Source organism: Mus musculus, chromosome X, assembly GCF_000001635.26.
Source record: "Mus musculus strain C57BL/6J chromosome X, GRCm38.p6 C57BL/6J".
Taxonomy (NCBI): domain Eukaryota; kingdom Metazoa; phylum Chordata; class Mammalia; order Rodentia; family Muridae; genus Mus; species Mus musculus.
Genome location: NC_000086.7, coordinates 11,482,936 through 11,504,981, shown reverse-complemented (window position 1 = coordinate 11,504,981; position 22,046 = coordinate 11,482,936). Strand labels below are relative to the sequence as shown.

The 22,046-nt window shown below is 46.3% G+C and overlaps 1 long non-coding RNA gene across 1 annotated transcript in view; it reads left to right on the top strand.

Moving 5' to 3' along the window:
* The window catches only part of Gm39496, a 37,861-nt gene extending 20,752 nt beyond the window's left edge, over positions 1–17,109 (top strand). The window contains exons 3-7 of the long non-coding RNA XR_878060.1: positions 936–986; positions 4,800–4,935; positions 6,508–6,611; positions 16,403–16,470; positions 16,794–17,109. This is a non-coding gene — a long non-coding RNA (predicted gene, 39496). The remainder of the gene's footprint in view (positions 1–935; positions 987–4,799; positions 4,936–6,507; positions 6,612–16,402; positions 16,471–16,793) is intronic.
* Positions 17,110–22,046: the final 4,937 nt, after the last annotated feature.

The following is a 22,046-nucleotide window of genomic DNA, read 5'->3' as shown; positions in this document are numbered from 1 at the left end:
TTCCTGGCCATACCACTCTTTTGTGTGTGTGTGTGCGCGCGCGCCAGCCAACTAAATCTAACTTCACCTAATGCTATGTAAGACAACACAACTATACCCAACTCAATTGAACCCAACACAACCCAACACTATTTGAGAATTTGAGAAATTACTATGATTATATAGCAATTGGCTGTGTGGTACTGGAAGCTCCTTTAGGGACCTATAAGTCAGGTGACAGTGTTAGGGAGGATGAGTGGGGAGTCACAACTCTGATACAGAGTTGTTAATCTTGTTGGATTGTCCTTTTTGGGACAGATCAGTCTCAAACTAACCTAATTCTATTCAACCCTGCCATCCTCACCCATGCTTAGTGGATTAAAAAATTCTTACACTGCAGTTTGTATAGATCAAACACTGCATATGGCATGTCAGGATGGCTTGCTTCTGCCCCCAATATCTGGGTCTTGGGCTGAAGGTTTGAAGTTTGGTATATGGGGATACCTGAGAGTAGATACACTCAGGTCTCAGGCAGCCGACCCTGGCTGGTGACTGGAGGCCTTGGCTCTCCCTTTTCTGTTGGACTCTGCATGGGCCATTTAGGTTTACTCACAGTATGGGACTTGGGTTCTCAGAATGAGCTTCTGAGAAAGAGAGAAGCCAAGTGGAAACTGGATCCTTTTTTATGACCTGGCCTTTGAAAGCCCATCTCAGCACCTGCTCTATAATGAACCAGTCATAATAATTATCATCCCTCTGTAGACTCTAGAGGAGGCTGCGTCTTTGAAAGGAGCATCTGTCACAGTGCCAGATGAGGATAGGGGATGAGATGCATACGTTTGTGTGGTTACTACTGAAAAGTACTATCTGCCACATGATCATGATCTGTTTGGACTGCTATAACAAAGTACCAGAAACTGGAACGATTACTAATAATACAAATTTCTTTCTTATAGTTTTGGAGGCTAGAAAGTCCAAGGTCAAGGTGGTAGAAGATTCAGTGTCTGGTAAGAGTCCTTGAATTTGGATCACCTATCCACTGGAAGTATAAGAAACAAATTTGTATTATATGTAATCTTTGCACTGCTTTCTAGTCTTGCCGTGACTGCACCTGCTAGATGGGGGTGATGTAACTCTATAGGGTCTTTCCTTATAAGGGCACTATGATGACTGATCTTGACCTACTGAGCACTGACTCTATTATCCCTGTCCTTTTTCCAGGAAGGACTGTGGCTCTAAGGTGATATTCCCTGTCTGAGAACTCTGGGTGGAAATAATCTAGCCTGTCAAAAGTGAGGTGATGCCCTCCTTTTCCTTTTAAGTAGCCATTATATAGCCTTTAGAGGCCTTGCTGTCTTGTGCCAAAGAATAGCATGCAGCTTCCATTGGAAGGCCATGTAAGCCTGAGCTCACATTCACACTGATCTCACTGGGTTCTTGGTCACCGTCTTGCTGGTCACTGCTAACTACAGAATTTCATTTCCGTTTTGGAACAGGAAAATTTCCAAACCTCAATGGCCCAAAACTTTTTGTCTAACCATTTTAAGTCAAGCTATCATGAGGAAGCAAGCTACCTCTTCCACATTTTGTGTAGCAACCACTTAGGGAAGTAGCAAAGTCCACCGCTGTCCAGTTCTACTTCACACAACACAAGAACATGAGCTGCATTCATCCAATGACCAACCCCCAACCTTTTGGCTGCTTTGTAACAAGGGCTGCCTTTGCTCTATCATCCAATAACATGGCCCCCGTTTTCTCCCTGCCCTCAGGAGAATGGCATTTACCACCCATATTTCTAACACACTGCTTATAATTGCTTGGGCACTCTCCATGGATCGTGTCCTCTTTTCTTCCTGTGCCTTCACCAGAGTGACCTCAAAACCTTAGGTCCCCATTTCATTTTTTCAGGAATGTAGGCTTTTTCTAGTATGAACCTCAAATATCCTTCCAGTTCCGAAGATACTGCTGCCACCCAGTTCCCCATCATTAGAGTACCCATTCTTAACAGCAACACTCTCAATGCTCGGTACCCTTCTTCTTTGTTAGTTCACAGCTACCCCATGTTGGGAAATAGATAAGCAACAGAAGCTTCCTCTCAGCTCCGGAGCCTGGGGAGTTCAAATGAAGGTGCAGAGAGGTGTGCTGTCTGGACAGTTAGGCCTCAATCCCTGGTTTGCAGATGGTGGATTCTTATTGTATCCTCTGTCCTTCTGTAGTGGAAGGGATGGGAGTTCTCTAGTCTTCTACATTTCTAAAATAATTTGATTGATGTGTATTAATTGCACATAATAATGAGATTCAGTGTGATATTTCAGTACATGCTTACACTATGTTCTGATTAAATCTAGCCTCTTTTTATCCATTTCCCCTTTCCCAACCTCTAGTAATCACTATCCTACATTCAGATTTATTTTTAGCTTTCACATGAGAGAGCACATGTAATATTTATCTTGCTGTGTCTAGGGTTTTTTCACTTAATAGAATGTCTCCCACTTCAAATGACAGAGTTTTATTCTTCATGGATGAATAATATTTCTCTCTCTTTCTCTCTGTGTGTGTGTGTGTACACATGCATATGTGTGTGGAATTTTCCTTATTAGTTCATCCATGGATGTACATACTTGGGTTGATTCCATATCTTACCTATTGTGACTAGTGCCTCACTAACAATAACCATGGGCATGTTGGTGTGTCTTTGGTGTCATCACCTTTGGATATTTACAAACTGTGAGGCACAGCTACAACGAAGTAGCTACTGTAAATTTTGTGAGGAGTCTCTGCATTCTTTATAATGGTTGTACTGATTTACATTCCTGCCAATGCTATGGGAGATTGAGTGCTCTTTTTCTTCTACTTTACTTTCTTTCTTTCTATTTATTTTATGTATATGAGCACACTGTAGCTGTCTTCAGACACACAAGAAGAGGGCATTGGATTCTATTACAGATGGTTGTGAGCCACCACATGGTTGCTGGGACTTGAACTCAGGACCGCTGGAAGAGCTATCAGTGCTCTTAACCACTCCCCAGCTCTGAGTGGTCTTTTTCATAAGGACACGTAGTTCATTCATGAGGGCAGAGCTTTTATGGCTTGATCACCTCCCAAAGGTCCCACCCACCAATACTGTTATACCATGTATCTTCTTGCCATGTCTAGCTTGCTACACGGCCACATAAGCCCTGAGGAATAGAGCTACAGGTACTGTAATCTTTAAATTTAGATCCTGTGCTCTGGCAAGGAGAACACGGGGAAAGAGAGGCGGCATGTATGTAGTCTTGTTCCAAAATCCTTTAGTGCATTTCTAGTCTTGCCTATTTCTATTTACTCAATGACACTTTCCATAAGCTTCTCTCCATGACATTCAAGTCTTTGTTGCAGGGTAGTAAAGCATGGGGGGGGGGGTGTTGACATGCTAAACCCAATATAGACTCTGTTGGAAACTTTGATCACTACTGGCCTATATGGGGTGGGGTGTCTTTTATTTAATTGTTCCATGCCTCAGTTAGCACATCTGAAACAGGCACACTACTATTTAGCTCAAAACTGCCAAGCACTCAGCACTGGTTAAAATTTTTTCATCAATTTTCTTGCATCCATTACAATACTTTGCGTTTCCACTCCACTTTGGTCTTAGATCCAAAGAGCTAAGATCTACCTGGGGCCTGATTTTCTAATATCAACCTGTAAGACAATGACAAGCATCACAAAGCATGTATAGCTTTCTAATATAACCCTGGTCTAATTAAAGACTGAAGACTGAAAAGTATTAGGGCAACAACTCTGGGGCTGAAGAGACAGGTCAGTAGTTAACAGGAACACTTACTGCACCACCATGAGTTCTGATCCCAGGACCCATGTAATAAGCCCAATGTGGTCTCATGCACCCCTGGAAACTCAGCAAGATGGGAAACAGGCTAGTGGACATGCCATAGGCTCTATGGAAGGCTTCATCCATTTTCCAGGCAAGTATTTCTTCATCCACACCCCAAGCGCTCCCTCATCACCTCCCCTGCTGCAGCCTCTAGGCAATTCTGTGGTCAGTTAGATAACTAGACATCTACTTTCCTTTTTTTTTTTTTTTAAATGTAAGCTGGGGACGGAGTTTGTTTAACCATTTGTGAACAATACAGAAAACTGTCTTAGGCAACATGTGGACTGAGTTGGTGACTCCAGTGGTCCTCAGGGGCTAAATCACATGGTTGTTGACTGGAATCACTCCACTGTGTGGAGTAATTAAGTGTTTTGTTGGGTGGACTTAACAGAGACAGTGTGGCTAATGGTCAAGGATAGTGGCTGCTTGACCATAGGGGAGTCTTTAAGCAGTGCAGAGCCTCCATTAGCAGCCCAATCCCACTGCAGTGTGAGGAATCAGCTGTACAGTACTACTGAAGATTCTGTAATTAATACCTTTGGCTCTGATAGCTTGAGTGGATTCTGTTCTCTGCAGCTAGCTGGCCACTGACTCTTACCCTGCCCCTGCCTCTCTCAGAAAAAAAGATGGCGCTTAGTACATGATTGGTACTCAATATGAATGAGTAAATGATCTAAAGGATTCAAGTGGCCTATAACATAAAGAGTGTCCTCTAGATACTTTTCAGAAAGTTTCAGTATGAGTCCTTGGGGCCTATAGTCCTCCTCTGGTCTAACCATGACTGATCTTTTGACAGGTGTTGGTATTTACCTGAATGATACCTTGCTTTATTTCTTCCAATTAAGATGGTAGGGTCCCTTGGCCTTTTCAGACCAAGATTAGCTCAGGAATGCCTTCGTCACTTTGAGAGATGTAAAGAAGTAAACACCGTTCTGTCTTTACCATCCAGATGTGACTGATGCCCAGGATAGCCAGCGATTGCCAACAAAGCTCCTCGCCTCTTCCTTCTCACTGCCAAAGTAGCTTCACAAGCATGATGGTTCATTTATGCATCAACTTGATCAGACTATGGTCGGCTCAGAGAGGTGAGACTTGTGATTTCTGGGCATGTTTATAAGGATGTTGATGGGAGAGAAGAGACCAGCATTTGAATTGATAGACTGGGTACAGCAGTGGATCCTCCCTAAACTGGGGGGGCACCATCTCATTCACTGAGGGGTTGAAGAATCCAAAAGACAGATTACAGGTGGATTTAAATGCCCTCTGCCTAACCGTTGAGCTGGTTCAGGAAGATTCTCCTGACCGCAGTGTTTCTGGTTCTTGGGGGATCCTTCACATTCTTTGAAGTCTAGACCAGCCACCTCCTTTCCAATTATTAGGTCTTTGACTATACCACTGATTTTCATGGATCTCTAGATTTCACATGGTAGGATAGGTCAACTTTATAATCCCATACATTATCAGAAAGATTTTTATAATCTAGCAGAAATCTATATGCTTATTTATTATCCCTTATTATTGCCTTCCTGCCTATGTATGTATGTATGTATGCATGCATGTATGTATCATCTATTTTCTGTTATTTACCTTCCTATTTCTCTATCATATCTCCTATTGGCTTCCTTTCTAAGGAAAGTGCCTACTAATACAATCAGGAAAAAATATCTAGCCTCCATCTGGACCTTTTAGTGGCCAAATATCTTGCCCATCTCTGCCATAAGTCTGGCCTGGCTAGGAATATCCATGAAGCTGCCTATGGATATCAGCTTTCAGCGCTGTACACAGCCATCATGTTCTAACAATGCCAGCACCAGCATGCTCCACCCAAGGCCTGCTTGTGTGGGAAGCCAGTACTGGGATGCTGATCCACTCAAGAAGATGCAGATGCTGTCCTGGCCTTCAATTGTGCTCCCCTTCCCTGGGCACATTCACGTCATTGTCTACTGTGTGTCACTTGGCAAGGACCATCAAATAAATGCCTTTGGGGAAATACCTTGATTGACATGAGCTAAAGGATCCTCCCCCATCTACAAAATAGAACAGATTGTTCTGTCATACCCCAGGGAGGTACACAGCATACCGCGCTGTGTCAGGAGATGACAGGTGTACTGGTTGGCATTGCTCAGCTTCAGCAAGGCACCCTGATGCACATAGAAGAATGAAACAGACTGGTTTTTTTCTCCCTCCCTCCCTCTGTCCCTCCCTCTGTCCCTCCCTCCTTTTCTTTTTTCCTTTGTTTGTGTGAATGTAGTATATTTATGTACATATGTGTATATGTACATGTATATTATAAGTGTACAAGCATTAAGGTCAGAGAAGGGCATCAACATCTTCCTCTCTGTCACTATTCCTTTGAGGCAGGATCTCTCTGAAGCTCCTGTTTTTCAGTTGGGCTCACAGCCAGTATGCTCAATGATCCACTAGCCTGTTTCCCATCTTGCTGAGTTTCCAGGGGTGCATGAGACCACATTGGGCTTATTACATGGGTCCTGGGATCAGAACTCATGGTGGTGCAGTAAGTGTTCCTGTTAACTACTGACCTGTCTCTTCAGCCCCAGAGTTGTTGCCCTAATACTTTTCAGTCTTCAGTCTTTAATTAGACCAGGGTTATATTAGAAAGCTATACATGCTTTGTGATGCTTGTCATTGTCTTACAGGAATGACAAGGATGATATTAGAAAATCAGGCCCCAGGTAGATCTTAGCTCTTTGGATCTAAGACCAAAGTGGAGTGGAAACGCTGGCCACCATGGGTTGAGGTGGTAAGTTGGGTTCTGTCCTGTTTTTTGTTGTTGTTGTTGTTGTTGTGTATTTGTTTGCTGTTTGTTTTAAACTTGACACAAGCTACAGTTACCTGGGAAGAGAAATCTCAATTGAAAAAAAAAATTCCTCCATCAGATTGTTGGCAAATCTATAGGGCATTTTCTTGGTTAATGATTGAGGTAGGAAGGGTCGGTGGTTCTGAGATGTATAAGAAAGCAGACTGAACAATCCAGCAAGGAGCAAACCAGTAAGCAACACTCCTCTATGGCCTCTGCTTTGGTTTCTGCCTTCAGGTCCCTGTCTCAATTTCCCTCAGTGATGGAGTGTGAAAGTTGTTTTGGTCATGGTGTTTATCACAGCAATAGACGTTCTAAGGTGGGTTCTATTAGAGAATCTCATTTGGGGATCATAATGGTGGATAGGGAAGGGCTTACCCCCTGGAAATGCCAAGGGAATGAATTAAAGGGCATGGTACTCAATTTTTGACAAAGGCTTGCAGAAACCTGAGTTTGTAATCAGGAAGAATAGATCAACCCTGGCCTCCGATGGATGGTGAGCTCTACTTCCACGGCCCAGTCCTGACTCATTCTGCAGACAGCAGAGTAACCAGCTCAGTAAAATAGACACAGCCCTTTTGCACCAGCCAAAAGGTTTGCCAGGACAAAGTCCTCTCAAGCTTGCATCTGGGATTCAGAGCGCCTGGTGAGGATGCCCTGCTGCCCCATTCTGGCCTCTAGATGCCACTGGCCCTTTCTGTTCAGGTTTCAGATGGCATCTACCATAAAGTCTTGCTGGAGCATAAACTGGGGCTGGTCCCCTCCCCAGGTTTCATTTATCTTCCCAAAGTCAAAGTAATCTGGCTTCTGTCCTCACTACAGGCTGTGTGTCCTGCTCCAGCTTAGTGAGTTTGAATCCTGATGCCTATTTAGACTTAGCCTGCCATTTTGCTGTCACCTCAACTCTGTGGCCCATCAGAGCTTCTCATAGGGGTGGGACTTGCTGCTCCAGGTACAAGACTTAATTAGCCTGGTCTCACTTTCCCAGGGGCCCTTGGGCTGCAGAGCCATCTGTGGCCTGTCCAACAGATGAAGCATTTGGACTGCAGCAATGGAGAATTCTGATGGCCTGGTTTACAGGTGGTTCCAGCAGCTGGCCCCACTGATCCGCATGACTGCAGTGGTCCCTTCTTGTGAAGAGAGTACTTTGGGAGAGTCCTCCTCCTCCCCCTCCCCCTCCTCCTCCTCCTCCCCCTCCCCCTCCTCCTCCTCCTCCTTCTCCTCTTCCTCCTCCTCCTCCTCCTCCTCCTCTTCTTCTTCTTCTTCTTCTTCTTCTTCTTCTTCTTCTTCTTCTTCTTCTTCTTCTTCTTCTTCTTCTTCTCTCTCTCTCTCTCTCTCTCTCTCTCTCTCTCTCTCTCTCTTTCTCTCTCTCTGACAGGGCCTCATTATGTAGCCTGGATAGCATGAAACACACAGAGCTATGGCTGCCTCTGGCTCTCAAGTGTTATGATTACAGATGTGCAACACTAGGACTTTCCTGAGCTTTTAAAACTGTGCTTTGGCCAGCAAGGTTGGGTTAATAGGTTTTGAATTCTCAACAAACAGTAAGTGCTCTGAGCTTTGAGCACAACCTACAGTGGCTTTTCCCTGGTCCTGTGATACCTGCTTTTCTTCCCTATGGCACTGTCTCTGAAGTTAGAGTGTCACTGCTTATATTTGATGAATTCTCTTAATATGGTACTCCACCTGTCTCCTCTTCCTTCCTCCTTCTTCTTTGCTCCTCACTCCTCTTCCCTGCCTGCCTTTCCTTCCTTTCTCCTTTTCTTCTTTACCCGTTTCTTCCTTACCCTTTTCTCTTTTCTTCCTCATCTTCCTCTCCCCTTCTCTCTCCTCTTCCTTATTAACTTGGTGAACGACACCTTATGACTGAGGAAATCAGGGTTTAACTACCAAGGGAACAAGTGAATATTTAGACAGCTTTCTTTTCCAATCCTTCTCCAGCTCCCTGATATAGCAGTATGGAAGTCCTCTTTTTAAAGGAAGACATCTCCTCTCTGGATCCCTACATCCCTTAACAGAGGGTAGCATTGTTTTTGCCTGGAGCTCCACATTTCTTTTGGGTTAAGGTTCCTTTATACATCAGATGCTCAGTAAATCTGTAGTCAATGAATTCATAATGAAGTATGAATGCCCTTGGCCTAAATAGGGAAATAGGGGCATGGCTGTGGTCTATCAGACATTTTTAGGGTTGCTGCCCCACCACCCAGACTATTGAATATAGGCAACCAGCCACGAGAGAAGGGGGTATCATTACCCTAAAAGAATTTTATGGTTTGGCTTTGCTCTGTATATGTCTATTTGGTGCTCAGAGGAACCTTCTGCCAGGAGATGACAGAAACCCAAGAGGATGAGTGTAAGTAACCATGTCTCCTGGGGACTAAGATTGGGATCAGCTCTTGTCCTACCTCCCTCACTTCATGGGCCAAAGGAGGTCAAGTATTTAAATCCAAACTAAAGGCTAGGAAAATGAACTGTGCCCCTTAAGGAGAAGGGCTACGAAGTCCCATTGCAAAAAGTATGACTACAGGAAGGAGTGAAGCATGCGGGCTGGTAAGGAAATCTATCTGTAGTCACCTGTGTTCTGTTGCTATAATGAAATACCTCAGGCAGGCCAACTTTACAAACAGAGGAGGTCTACTCTGTTCAAAGTTTTGGGAATGGAAGGGCACAGTACTAACATCAGATTGGCTATGGTGAAGATCTCATGGTATCCTGGTGGGAATAGGTAAGGGAGGAAAAGACCACATTGTTTTTTATTTTCTTTTGGAGACAGAGTCTCTCTACATAGACCCCCAGGTGTCCTGAAACTTACTGGTTTGAAACTCAAAAGATCTACCTGCTTCTGCCCCCCCCCCCAAAGTGATAAGATTAAAGGCATGCACCACCATGCCCAGAAAAAATGGGTCCCCATTCAGGGGTTGTTAGACTTACATCACTCATCCTTGAGAGAGCGCTAGGATCCCATGCACAGCACCTTAACCTCTTTGGAAAGCAGTGCTGCCCATGACTTTAGCACGTTTTACTTGGTTCCACCTCTTAAAGGTTCCATCACCCCCACATTGCTACAGTGGAGACAAAGATTCTAACACTCGAAACCTCGTAGACATACTAAAAAGGTGCACAAAACATGGAACTGGTCCATGGCACAATGTTTTCCTGTTTGATTGCCTAGCTTACAGTCCCAGGAATGAGCTTGAGGAGGGCACCAGCACCAAGGAAAGGGGAACACTGACACATACCTGGCACACTGTTATTGGGGCAGCCTTAGAATTCGAACTCAGGCTCCCGGACCCAGGACAATTCTGATGCATCTGGTTTGCCTTGCCTCTACAAGTTCATCACACGCTAAGGCAGCTTGTCAAACGCAGACAAGTCCTGTGGCTATTTTTTTCCTGCTGACTTTTCACCAGGGGTATGGCAGCCAAACAGAGCTGGTGTCACAGGCTTGACGGGTGTCAAACCTTGTGTGTGAAGAACGTCCCCGTTATCCTGTCTCCCGCATCCCCCAAACACTTATCTCATTATTGAAGCAGGGGGGGCAGGAGAACCAGGAGGGGAGGCAGGCATCTCAGGAGTGTTTATTCTCTTCAGGAGCGAGGCTTTCTCCTAATTAGTAGGTGATTCTGTGAGATGGAGCCCAGGTGGGGAATGAACGTGGGGTCTGGAGTGGTGCTCCAGCCGTCCCTGATTACCCAAATCCCCAGCTGGGGTGAGGACCCCTCATGTGGGGTGGGAAAGCGGGGGAATATTAGTTTCCGATACAACGAGAGACAAGAGAATAATTCTACGAGGCCGTGTAGAACAAGCAGAGAGAGAAAAGCTCTTTGAGTGCAACAAGGAGCGGGGTTTTAAAATTTCATTTGCACAGCGGCAGGTCTTGCCAATTGGATCCTTTCCAGAAAGCAATCTGCTAAGTCTGACAGTCGGAAGAAATGCCGGGCTGCTGAGCGAGGAGAGGCTGTTTTTTTTTTTTTTTTAAGGGTTTATTTTTCATCCAGGTCCTTTGTGAGCAATGGCTTTTTTTTTTTTTATTCCATTTTAAAAGAAAAAGACACGCAGCGATCCTCTTTGTGAGGCGGGAAAGGGCTTCCCTGACCATCTGGGCCTCAGAGGGACTCGGGGAGAGGCGGCCTTTTGTGTTGGGGCATTCAATGCCCGTGCGACCGCCGTTTATCTTTGCTGCCACTCACACCAGGCTGGCCTCGCTGCCGGCTGGCCGGGGGCACACGAAGCAGCTTGGAGCAGTCCTCTAGGTCCTTATCTGTGTCACGGGCAGGAGGTCGGGGGCTAGGGAGGGGGGCTCTCTGAGCCCACCCAGAGGTCCATTGTGTTGGCCGCTCAAAGCTACAGATCAGCTCCGCAGACATCTCTGCCCAGCCCTATTCTTCAGAGCATAGTGCTCTCTCTCTCTCTCTCTCTCTCTCTCTCTCTCTCTTTCTCTCTCTCTCTAACTTGAATCCATTCCTCATTCCTTTTCTGCCAGCAGAACCGGAGACTTTAGGGTAAATATGGATTCTAAGCTGAGGTCAGCTATTAGGAGAGCATTTCTGCACATGTGCATGTACACACACACACGCACACACATACACACACACACACACACACACACACACTCCCAGCCTTGTCTGTCAGCCAGGCTCTAAAGCCTGAGCAATCTTTTTATAGAAATGCTGAGGTGACGAGGTTGTCTTGCAGTGGTGGGTCCTTGCCCAAACAAGTACTAGGGATAATGGTTTGGGCTTCAGAACGTTGCACTCTGGCAATGCTGGGCAAGGGTATGCCTCCCTCTGTGCCCCCCCCGCCCCCGCCCCCGCCCCTGCCTCGAGAGCACAGAAGGCTGTTTTGGAGGCAGACTAGACAGTGAGGGTATTTTAACCATGAAAGGGGATGGGGCTACTTATAGGCTCATTTGGAGTGTTGCTTTTACAGACTAGGGAGGACACTATCATCTATGGCCTTTGGTCTTCCCCCCAAACCCTGAGATATAGGCAGGTTGCACATCCATCCCATGTCCTTGATGAGTAAACTGAGGCAGAGAGGAGTCTTGCCAGTCTGATTATTCAGTAGGAAAATATGACACAAGTGTGAAGTCCACTGTATTTCTATTTCAGTCCACACAATTCCAGGTAATGTGATTTATGTCTTTGCGCATAGCAATTTACAATCTCCAAATGTGATGGTTTAAAACAAAAGTGACCAATGCGTGGTCACCAAACCTTGTTGAGATGGGTTAAGTAGCTTTGTACCAAAAGAGCAAGGCCTTGAGATCTCATGTCTCCTGGTGGTGATGGCTCCTTATGACTTCATGAGGCTAAGCTAGATGGAAGACAGGACTGTTAGCATGAGGCTGGAATGGTGGGGGGTGAAGTAGCCTTTTCTTTTTTGCTGCCATGATGCTATAGCAATAAAGGTAAAGATGGGTGGACAGCGCGAGAGTGGAGGGGCACTCAACACCAGGAGTCTCAGTTTTGTGAGCCATGGGTCTTAGAAGACCGGGCCATCTAAGCCAGTCTCCGCCAAGACATGGGCCTCTGTCAGAAGCTTTTGGATTGGGACAGATAGCCAACTTGTGGCTGTCCTATACACCAAAGAGTGAGGTATTGTGAGCCAGCAGGGGTATGGAGTCTAGCTCAGGAAGGGCTTTGGGACTGGGATTTGGATCACTAATCCTACCAGTATCTGCAATGTTGAAATGCTCCTCCATCTTTGCCCCCAGGTACCTATGTCCTCCAACTGGTCTGCCTGACACAACTGGAAAATCCCAAGTCTCGGCTCCTATTGAATGGCCGCAGTCCAGGCTGTCCCAGTTGTTAAATATTTTGAATGTTACTGCTGTGGAGTCCTGTGGCTCTCTCCCTCAACCAGTGTGGGCTTTTGTTCCCACCCATCCAAGGCCTCTGAGCTCAGAAATGCCAACCTCTCAGCGAATTCGGGTTAAGCCGGCCTCGCTGCGTTCTGTGAGCTGCGCTGCCGGGAGGATAATAGCATCTCCCAGGATGTTAGGAAAGCAGCCCCTGTTGATTTTCCAGCCCTTGAATAGCGGCTTCGTGGCAAACGTTTCTGATTTGTGCCGCAGCTCTCCCCTAGCCCCGGCCCCCGAGAGGCCGGTGTAATGCTTCTTTTCATGTGGCAGGATCGGATATGACCAGCGTGGGTTCTGTCAGATATTACGAGTGGTTATTACCGAGGCAGCCCAGCTGCCGTGCGGGGCTCGGCCCTCGCTTGGGGTCTGGCGAGGCGCGGCTGTCGTATCTGAATTTCTTCATCTACAAGATCTGAATCCAATCTAGTCGCTGGGAGTCTGTTTGTGTAGCAGTGGGGAGGGGGGAGGTGAGAGAGCTGGGGTGGGGTGTCCCACGTGAGGTCGCTCATCCGGGAGGCTTTGCTCATTAATGAAATCTCCAATGTGTTGGCTGGGAGAGTCCCCCCCCCCCCCCCCGGCTGACCCTGAACAGCTGATGGGGACATCGGAGAGTGTTGGGATGCCAAATGGTGACAGTTTGGATCTGCACCAACAGGAACAGGGTCTTTTCCACTCTGATTGCCTCCAGTTCAAATGAGATTGGGCTTATTTGATTCAGGTGGATCTGTGGAACAAAGAGAGAGAGAGAGAGAGAGAGAGAGAGAGAGAGAGAGAGAGAGAGAGAGAGAGAGAGAGAGAGAGAGAACCTTCTTCAGAGCTACACAGTGTGTGTGTGTGTGTGTGTGTGTGTGTGTGTGTGTGTGTGTGTTGGACCATCATCTGTGAATCCACAGTTATAGAATGTGCAGGGCTGCGTGGGTTTTTAAAGCTTTATTTGAATCCTGATGCTCTATAGACAGGCCAATTATTTCTCCCCTGGGGAATGCAGGCCCAGAGCCCGGTGCCCCACCCCTCCTGAGGGTGTGTGTGGAGCAGAGCTTTGTATGGTAAAGAGGGGTAGGGAGGAATGTAGCTTGCTGCACGTCGTGCTAAGGGGTGGGGGTGTCCCTTTCACAGTGGCTCGCTGAAGTTTAGAATAGGAATGTGTGGTTCTCCCATTTTCTGGGTGAGGGAGAACTAGGGAGGGCATTTCAAAAAAATAAGGTTTCCAAACACTGTTTCGCTGTCTCAAAGCCCCTTCGAGGTCAGGAGGCATACATACTTTGAAGGAAGAATTTGGAACAATCTGGCCCTCCCTTGCTCCCCCTGACTTTGTGTCATCTTTTGAGACCCTCACAAGAATGTGAGGAGGCTGCAAGTGGACTACAGTCGGAAGGGGGAAGCACTCTCCGTAAGGTGCACCTTAGGCTTGGATCTATTTCAAGTGAAAATTGGTGGCTTTCTCTATGTCACCAGCCCCAGAGACATATCAGTGTGTCCTAACCTGATCATTTCCAATAACACGTCAATCTAAGGTGGCCACATCCCAAACACACTGTCACTGGCCTTGAGGCAACCAGACTAGGAAGAGTGAGGGGGCAGGGTTGAAGGTTTGGAGGTGCTCCTTCTTCATGGTGGGGTGTGGTGGGGGTGGTTGTTCTCCAGTGCTTTCTGGAGTCCTAGTAAAGCCAGATAGCCTGTACCACTAGCAGTGCAGAGCCTTCATGTGGGAATGATGGGAAGGGAGGTGAGGGGGGCATTTGTTTCCTTTCTGCATGCTGTGAGTCTTAGGGCTTCAGGAAAATTCAGGCAAGCAAGTCCCCTACCCCATGCTGTTAGGATGCCTTTGCTGGCTCCAATTCACTGCTTTTCTTCCAGCCTCATTTTTCATTCATTCATCTGGGATTAATCACACCCTGTGACCAATACAGAAGGGGAAGAACAGGGCACTGTCCTTGCCTCCAAGGACATAGAGGAAATGGGGGGCAGATGCTAAGGGTAGTGAGTACCATTCACAAAGCTGCCTCTAAGTGGCCTGGTCAGCTGAGGGAAAGGCAGCTAGCTTCTCTGATGGGGAATGGGGATGCAAGTGAGTGGGGGAAGTGCATCAGAAGCCGACTTTGGCACTAGGCCTTGAAGAATAAGGATTTCACAGTGGAAAATGACATTCCAGGCGTTAAGCATGAAGGAACCGTTCTGCAATGAAGAAGGGAGAGCTGCTCTAATTATAACTGACACACTGATTTAAACATTTATTCACTCCAGCCACACAAATACACACGTGCACATGCACTCGCAGCACAAACAGCAGGGTGGGGGCATTCTGGGGACCCCACCTTGAGTTGCAGCTGCAGTCAGTGTAACAGAGAAGACCTTTTCTTGACTGAATATAACATCGAATGTGACACAGTTGTCTACTACACATGCCAATGACCTGTGGTCTGTGGCTGAGGACTGGTGGCAATGCCTCTTGCTTTGTCCAAAGCTGGGGCGGGGGTGGCCAGAATCCCAGGAACACTGGTTGGAAATTAACCAGAGGGGGAGCATAGGATTCACTACTGTGAGGTGAGCGCATGAGACTGGATGGACAGATTGCTCCAGACAGGGCCTTGGACTCCAGCAGGGCTCTGCATTAGAAGTTTGCTGCCAGTGGGTGTGGATGTCACCGGGTGAAAGCAACTCTTCTTTGCAATGCCAAGAAGGAGCTCAGCTGGGCATCTTTAGCAACTGCCACCAGCAGCTAGGAGATGGCAAGGGGACTTCAGAGGTGATGCAGATACTATGGTTGTTAAGAATCTGCTGCTTGGAGTCAAAGAGGTGGCTCAGTGATACAGAGTGCCTATTGCTTTTCAGGAGGGCCCAATTTTAATTCCAAGCATTGGATGGCTTACAACTGCCCGTAACACTAGCTCCAGGGGGTTCAATGTATGGAAACCAGCACACATCAACACACACACACACACACACACACACACACACACACACACACACACACACACAGAGAGAGAGAGAGAGAGAGAGAGAGAGAGAGAGAGAGAGAGAGAGTTTAAAAATAAATCTTTTTAAAAATGAATTATCCGTTTCAGGTCATGGTCTCTGGATGGAAAAGAGAGGACCCATAATGGGTTTCTAGGTTTCCCCAGATGGGACATGATGGCTCATGGCACTGCCTTGGGTCTGTGAAGCATCTCTGCTTCCCTTCAGTAATTTCCAATGACACACAGAAAAGTACCCACAGTATTAATTGTAACTCTGCGCTCGCTCTCTCTTTCTCTCTCCAAACCTAGAGACTTGTATGTATTAGCCAAGCCGAGCAACTCTACCAATGAGCTCTATCCTCAGACCTTGGGCTTTTGTTTTATTTTATATTTTGAAACAGAGTCTCTTTACAAAGCCCAGACCGGCCTTGAACTCATGATCCTACTTGCCTCTACCTCTTGAGTACTAAGATTACAGATGTGTACAATTATACCCAGCTGTCCTTGGACTTCATTCAACTTTGTTATATTCTGCAATGATTGTTCTGACTGAGTCTAGGCAGAAGGCACCATGCATACCACACATGCAGTTCTACTCCCCAGTTCATTAAGATAGGCTGGTGAGGAATTACCACCCCCATTTAATACTTAGGATAACTAGACATGAAAGCCATTAATGCCTGTGTAGGGAACCTGAACCCCATAAATGACACCACCCTTTATTAACATCATTCGAAAGAATAATCAACCCTTAGGCTACAAGATAACAGTTCTCAACTTTGATAGATCAGATTATTGTTTCTGGCTTCCTATCTGAGAGAATGATAGAAACACCCATAGCTTTCTGCCATGGGTGCTGGTAAGGTTTTAATGTTTGTTCTTTTGTTTGTTTGTTTGTTTTTCAACTTGCATAGGCTAGGGTCAACTGGGAAGAAAGAACATCAATTGGGAAAATGCCTACCTCCATCAGATTGGCCTATAGGTATGTCTGGGTGTAGATTTTCTTAATTGATGTGGGAGGGCCCAGTTCACTGTGGGTGGTACCATCCCTAGGCAGGTGGTCCTGGATTCTATAAGAAAGCAGCCTCAGAAGGTCATAGGGAGCAAGCCAGTGAGTAGTTTTCCTCTGCTTCAGTTCCTACCTCCAAGTTCCTATTTCTGCTCCTGCCCTGACTTCCCTCAGTGATGGACAGTGCTAAGCCAAATAAATTCTTTCATGCCCCAACTTGGTTTTGGTCAGTGTGTTGTCACAGCAACAGAAAAAGAACGAGGACACCATGTTACTGGGTTTTTTTTTCTCCACAGTGACAGATATATTTATTACCCTGTCCATGCTGACTTGACTGCAAGACTCTCTGAAGGCAATGGAATGTATATGTGGTGTGAGTGGAGTGTTTCTATGTGCTTTGCATGATCTGACTGGACCTCCTATGCTCCACCTATCACCCCTTGCAGCACTTGCCTTGTACAGTTGTCTGGATAAGATGTGTTTCGCGGATCTGAAGCACATTTACAGTCTAGAGCTGAGTCCAACTGAGCTTGGCTGAAATCAGCTAAATTGCAGCCGACCTGCCGATCTGTGTGTGAGAAAGCCAAATGTTTCCTGTTGGAGGCTACTGAGAGTTGAAGGTTTGTTTATTACTCAGGAGTATCGCAGTGAGAACTGACTAATACATTAACCCGGTTTGTCCTCTAGAATAGAATTTAAAACTCTACCAGTTCTCATGTATAAAGTCCCAGAGCCCCTGACTGAACCTGTCTTGGCTACGGCCCAGGACCCACTATTATTTTACACTCTCCAGAGAACTGTAGGGTTTAGCAAACGTTGAGAACCATGAGTTAAAGCATGCCTATAAGTATTAATCAGGGCCAAGCCTTCACAAAATTATAAACTCTTTAATACATACCAGTGCCCATTCCTTTTTTCTTTAGACTATTCTTTTTTTTTTTTTCATTGTCCTTTATACCTCAGTGTGAATTCAGATAAAGGAGTTGCCTCCCCTGGGGTTATTTGCAATTCAAACATCATCTCTATACTGTGAAATAAAAAGCCTTATCCCATTAAAAGATTGTCGGGGGAAACTGCCAAGAGAACTTTTTGTTGGAGTGGGGGTGGACAAGCCCACCAAATCCAGGAAGCCAGATTTGCTGGAAGCAGGGTAAGGCAAGGGAAGGAGTGGGACTTCTGGCCCTGGGGTGGGAGAGGAGCCAGTCTAGGGCTTCCAGGGACACTAGAAAGTTCAGCTCCTTGTGATCCATATAGTGCACAGAACTGGGTGGGATCCTGCTGTGGTGGTGTGAGGGTACTGTGTGTAGATCCTCAGAATAGTCCATAGGAATGCAGCTGCTGCTCCAGGGAATTGCACAGTGCCTGCTATCCACATCCACAGACCATTTACTGGCTCACAAAACCACTTCTACAGCAAACTAAGGAAACCCCTCCACCACTCTGTGGCCTGGAGTTCTCTCCTAGCTGTTCCTCCTGCCCCCTGTGGCTCCTAGGGATCCAGCCACCCATCCTTTGTGCCCATAACCCCAAAGGACTGCCATTACCCTGTCAGGCAACAGACTTTGATTATCTGCAACTGGGCCCAGACCTTTAACTCACAAACCCCCCTTTTATGCTGGCTTTAAGGAGGCCCACGTGGGTCTGGCAGCTCTCCATTTTCATCCTTACACACAGAAGGCTTATTTCATATTGCTTGGTGGGATGGCATGCCTCAGTGGTGACTCATACTTCCAAAGGGAGCCTGAGTGAGTCCCTTGCCCTTCTCTAAATGAAGAAGGGTGAAAGCCCACGGCATAGCACTAGTTTGTTTCTCCAAAGTTCAAACATGGCAGGAGATGGCACAGCATTCATGGCATTTAGGAATGCAGTCTCCAGTGCTGGTCCTGCTATGTATCTTGTTTCCTTTCTTTCAGGATAGGTGCCTGTGGTGGCACTTGAAATGGGGCTAGTATGTGCCCCTGCCCAGGTCCATTATGGTGAAGGACAGGCTGATACAGGCTATGGACGTGGTGCTAGGTCTTCAGTGTTTTCAGGGGAGTCTGAGATAGAGACTCTAAAATCTTTCTGGAAAGGCTAATGTCTAATGACTCTTATTTCATGGCCATTTCAGCCCAATGAACATCCACTCAGAAGGACCACTCTATTTCTAGATTTTTCTTGGTGGACTCTTTGGTTGGAATGTCTCTGCTAGCAGCATCCACATTCTTTTGTGACTTTGTAATAAACTCACACCTTCTTTGCTTTTTCTTTATTTTTCATCCTGTTCCAAGGGATCAGGATGTTGTTGATCACCAGTTAAAAGAGGTCACGGTGTCCTTGACACTCAGGGACTGGTCACTGAGGTCCAATACACTCCAATTCTGCTTGATTTGAGACAACAGTTCTTGGAACTATGGCCACAAAGTCCATGGAAGCCATCAGGAAATGCCCCTAATTTTTAGCAATCATCCTTTCATGTAGTTAAATTCTGTTCTCTGTCATTAGAAGGATATGCTGAGGAGAATTAATTCTCTGTGGGTGGGTGTGCAAATGCACATACAGATGTGTGCTGGGTGTGTACACACATGAATGGAGGAAAGGTCTCTGATGATCTTGGGTCTCATTTCTCAGAAAATGTGACCCTTGTTTTTTTGTTATTGGCTTGGAGCTCCCTGATATGGGTAAGCTGCCCGGTCAGCAAAGCCCAGGGCTCCACCAGTCTCCTCCCCAGCTCTAACATTACAACAGTGTGACACCACACTTAAATTTTCTTTTAAAACGTGGCTTTGGGAAATTGAATGGGGGCATTCGTGCTCGCAAGGCAAGCATCTTACAGACTGACCCATCTCTCCAACCCTGAGGAGAATTAATTCTTGTTAATGGGAGATCTGAAAAATGACTGGATAACACATTTGAAATCACCCAACAATAAAGGTAATTATGACTACAGCAAAACAATTGGGCACTATTTATTCTAAATGCTTGTTTACCTTCTTTGCCATTGAACTTAGAGTATGGGTTATTGGCAAATGGAAAATTTCCTAATTTGAGCTTTGCTTCTTAAATGATCCTCTGTAAGAAGAACACAGAGAAGGTCAGACGCATGCTGCAGGTGGGAGCACAAACAAGGAGCAGAGAGACCAGGAAGAGGAGCCTTGTCACACTGCTATTCATTTTAAGACCCTAGTAGAAGCTTATGTTTTGTTCTTCTCTTTATCTAGTAATAACATCTCAATTATCACGGAGAAATGCGTTCCCATCCATTTCAGGCCACGAGATGCTTTGGATGGATGTCCATATACTCAGTGCTGGGGAAATCACAGGGTTTGAAGCATCAGTAGAGCCCAAACCCTGTGACTTGTTCACAGGACTGGCACTTGACAGAAGCCTGCCAGTGGGCACTAATTCTAGGATGGTGATTGGAGGAGCTTCTTGAACAAGGATGCATTTTTAAATTTTATTTATTTATTTACTTACTTACGTACTTACTGACTTTTTTTCAAGACAGAGTTTCTCTGTGTGGGCCAAACTGTCCTGGAACTTGCTTTGTAGATTAGGCTGGCCCGGACCACACAGAGCACTGCCTGCCTCTGCCTCCCATGCTGAAGCTCTATTTTTGTCTCAGGGATGGAGTGTAGAGCTTTCACTGGGATTATCTTCAGAGAAGCCTTCCCGACAATGGCACCAACATGGGAAAGGAGAGCCAGCAAGTGAAAGAGAGACGAGAGAAAGGATGGACCTTAACAAGGTCACATCTGTCCCCTCCCCTCTGAGTAAACTACTTCTGAAATCAACTATCCCTAAGCTTGTAAGTGGTATGAACCAATCACCTCACCCTCTTGAGGTCTTTAGAGTTGATGTTTGGTCACTTCGAAGCTTCATCTGGTGTGTGATGCTGGATGGTCAGCCTCCCTAGGAAAGGATATGTGGGGAGATGGTGATGGAATGGCCTTAGTTTCTTGAATTACATTTCCCAGGAGGTTGATGTTGTGTGACTGACTGACTGAGGAGGCCTAGGGAAGCTGAGCCTCTGAGCTAGCCTGTTACCTTGGTGCCTTCAGTGAATTACAACTCTCAGAAACTCCTTATGCAATCTCTTAGGATGCTGATTCTGCAGGTTGGTGCATGTTGCCTGTCATGGGAAACAGTAGGTGGTGGAAAAATGGAGCACACTGGAGTTTTTCCTCTAGTGGTGCTCCATTTGCTATGTAGCTGCCCTGCTGTCCCACGAGCCCAGGCTAACCACGTAGAGGACTCACATGAAAGAGAACCACAACCCCTGTGTTCAGAGTCAGCAACACTGACACCTAGTGTGACTCTGAGCGAAGCCACCATGGCTATTCTAGCCATAATTAGACCTCTACTGATTTCCTCTCTGGGTGTGACCCCAGCTGTCAAGTCAGCCCATAGGACCCTGAGAGAAACAATTTCTCAATGTTGGGTGGTTTGTTGGATGACAAGAGAGGGTGAATGAGAATGAGGGACCTCCTAGTTCCACCAGGCTTGATGGCCTGCCTCACCCACAAAGGCTAAGGGTTAGGAGAAGGGGCTCTGAGTGAAGGACGGGAATTCATTGTACACGCAGTAAAGCTTGCTTGGGCTGTGTCATTTGCTAAGTTTGCAGGGAAAGTTCGAGAAGGCCAATGAGACTCCATATAGGTTAGCACTGCCCTTGAGGATTTTGTTTCTATGTGTTTCCAGTGTGTGGTTGCCCGGGGAGGAAGGGGGATGTGATGGTCCCTGCTCATTGACACGAGATGGGGGTGGTACGCCTGTGTCGATGAGCGGGGACCATCACATTCCCCTTCAGAGGAAAAGCATGGCGTCTAGACGTGCTCTTCCCCAAAGGCCAAGCCACTAGGAGAGATTGGACTTAGAAGATTTTTGAAGTCACCTAAAACCTTTTTCCCATTTTATGAGTGAATTTTAAACAAGTGAATAGCGAAGAAGAGCCATGAAGCATATTGGAAGGACTCTACCAGGAGGATTTTAAAAATAGAACAATGTCTTCTACATTAAATTTTTTCCTGATAATTCTTTAATTCTTTTTTATTTTTATGTGCATTGATGTTTTTCTTGCATGTCTGTCTGTCTGTCTGTCTGTCTGTCTGTGGGCATTGGATTCCATGGAATAGAAGTTACAGACAGGTGTGAGCTGCCATGTGGCGCTGGGACTTGAACCCGGGTCCTCTGGAAGAGCAACCAGTGAGTGTCCTCAACCACTGAGCCATCCTTCCAATCCATGTCTTCTATATTTTATGTGTACTAATGAGATGTTTACAAAGTTATCCACTAGTTAATTGGCTGGGGGAGGGGAGATGTGCATGTCAGCCGACAGCTGTCAAGGGTTGGCTTTCACCTTCCACTTTACAGAGGTAGAGTAGTTCTTGCTTCCTACTACAGGCTAGCTGGCCCTGAACTTGTAACAGACTCTGCAGCCTCCACCTCCTGCCTTGCTGTAGGACTTCTGGGATTACAGTTGTACACCTCCACATTTGGTTTAAAAAATGGGATCCAGGCATCAAACTCTGGATTTTCAGGCTTCTGGAGCAAGCACTTCTACTCATTGA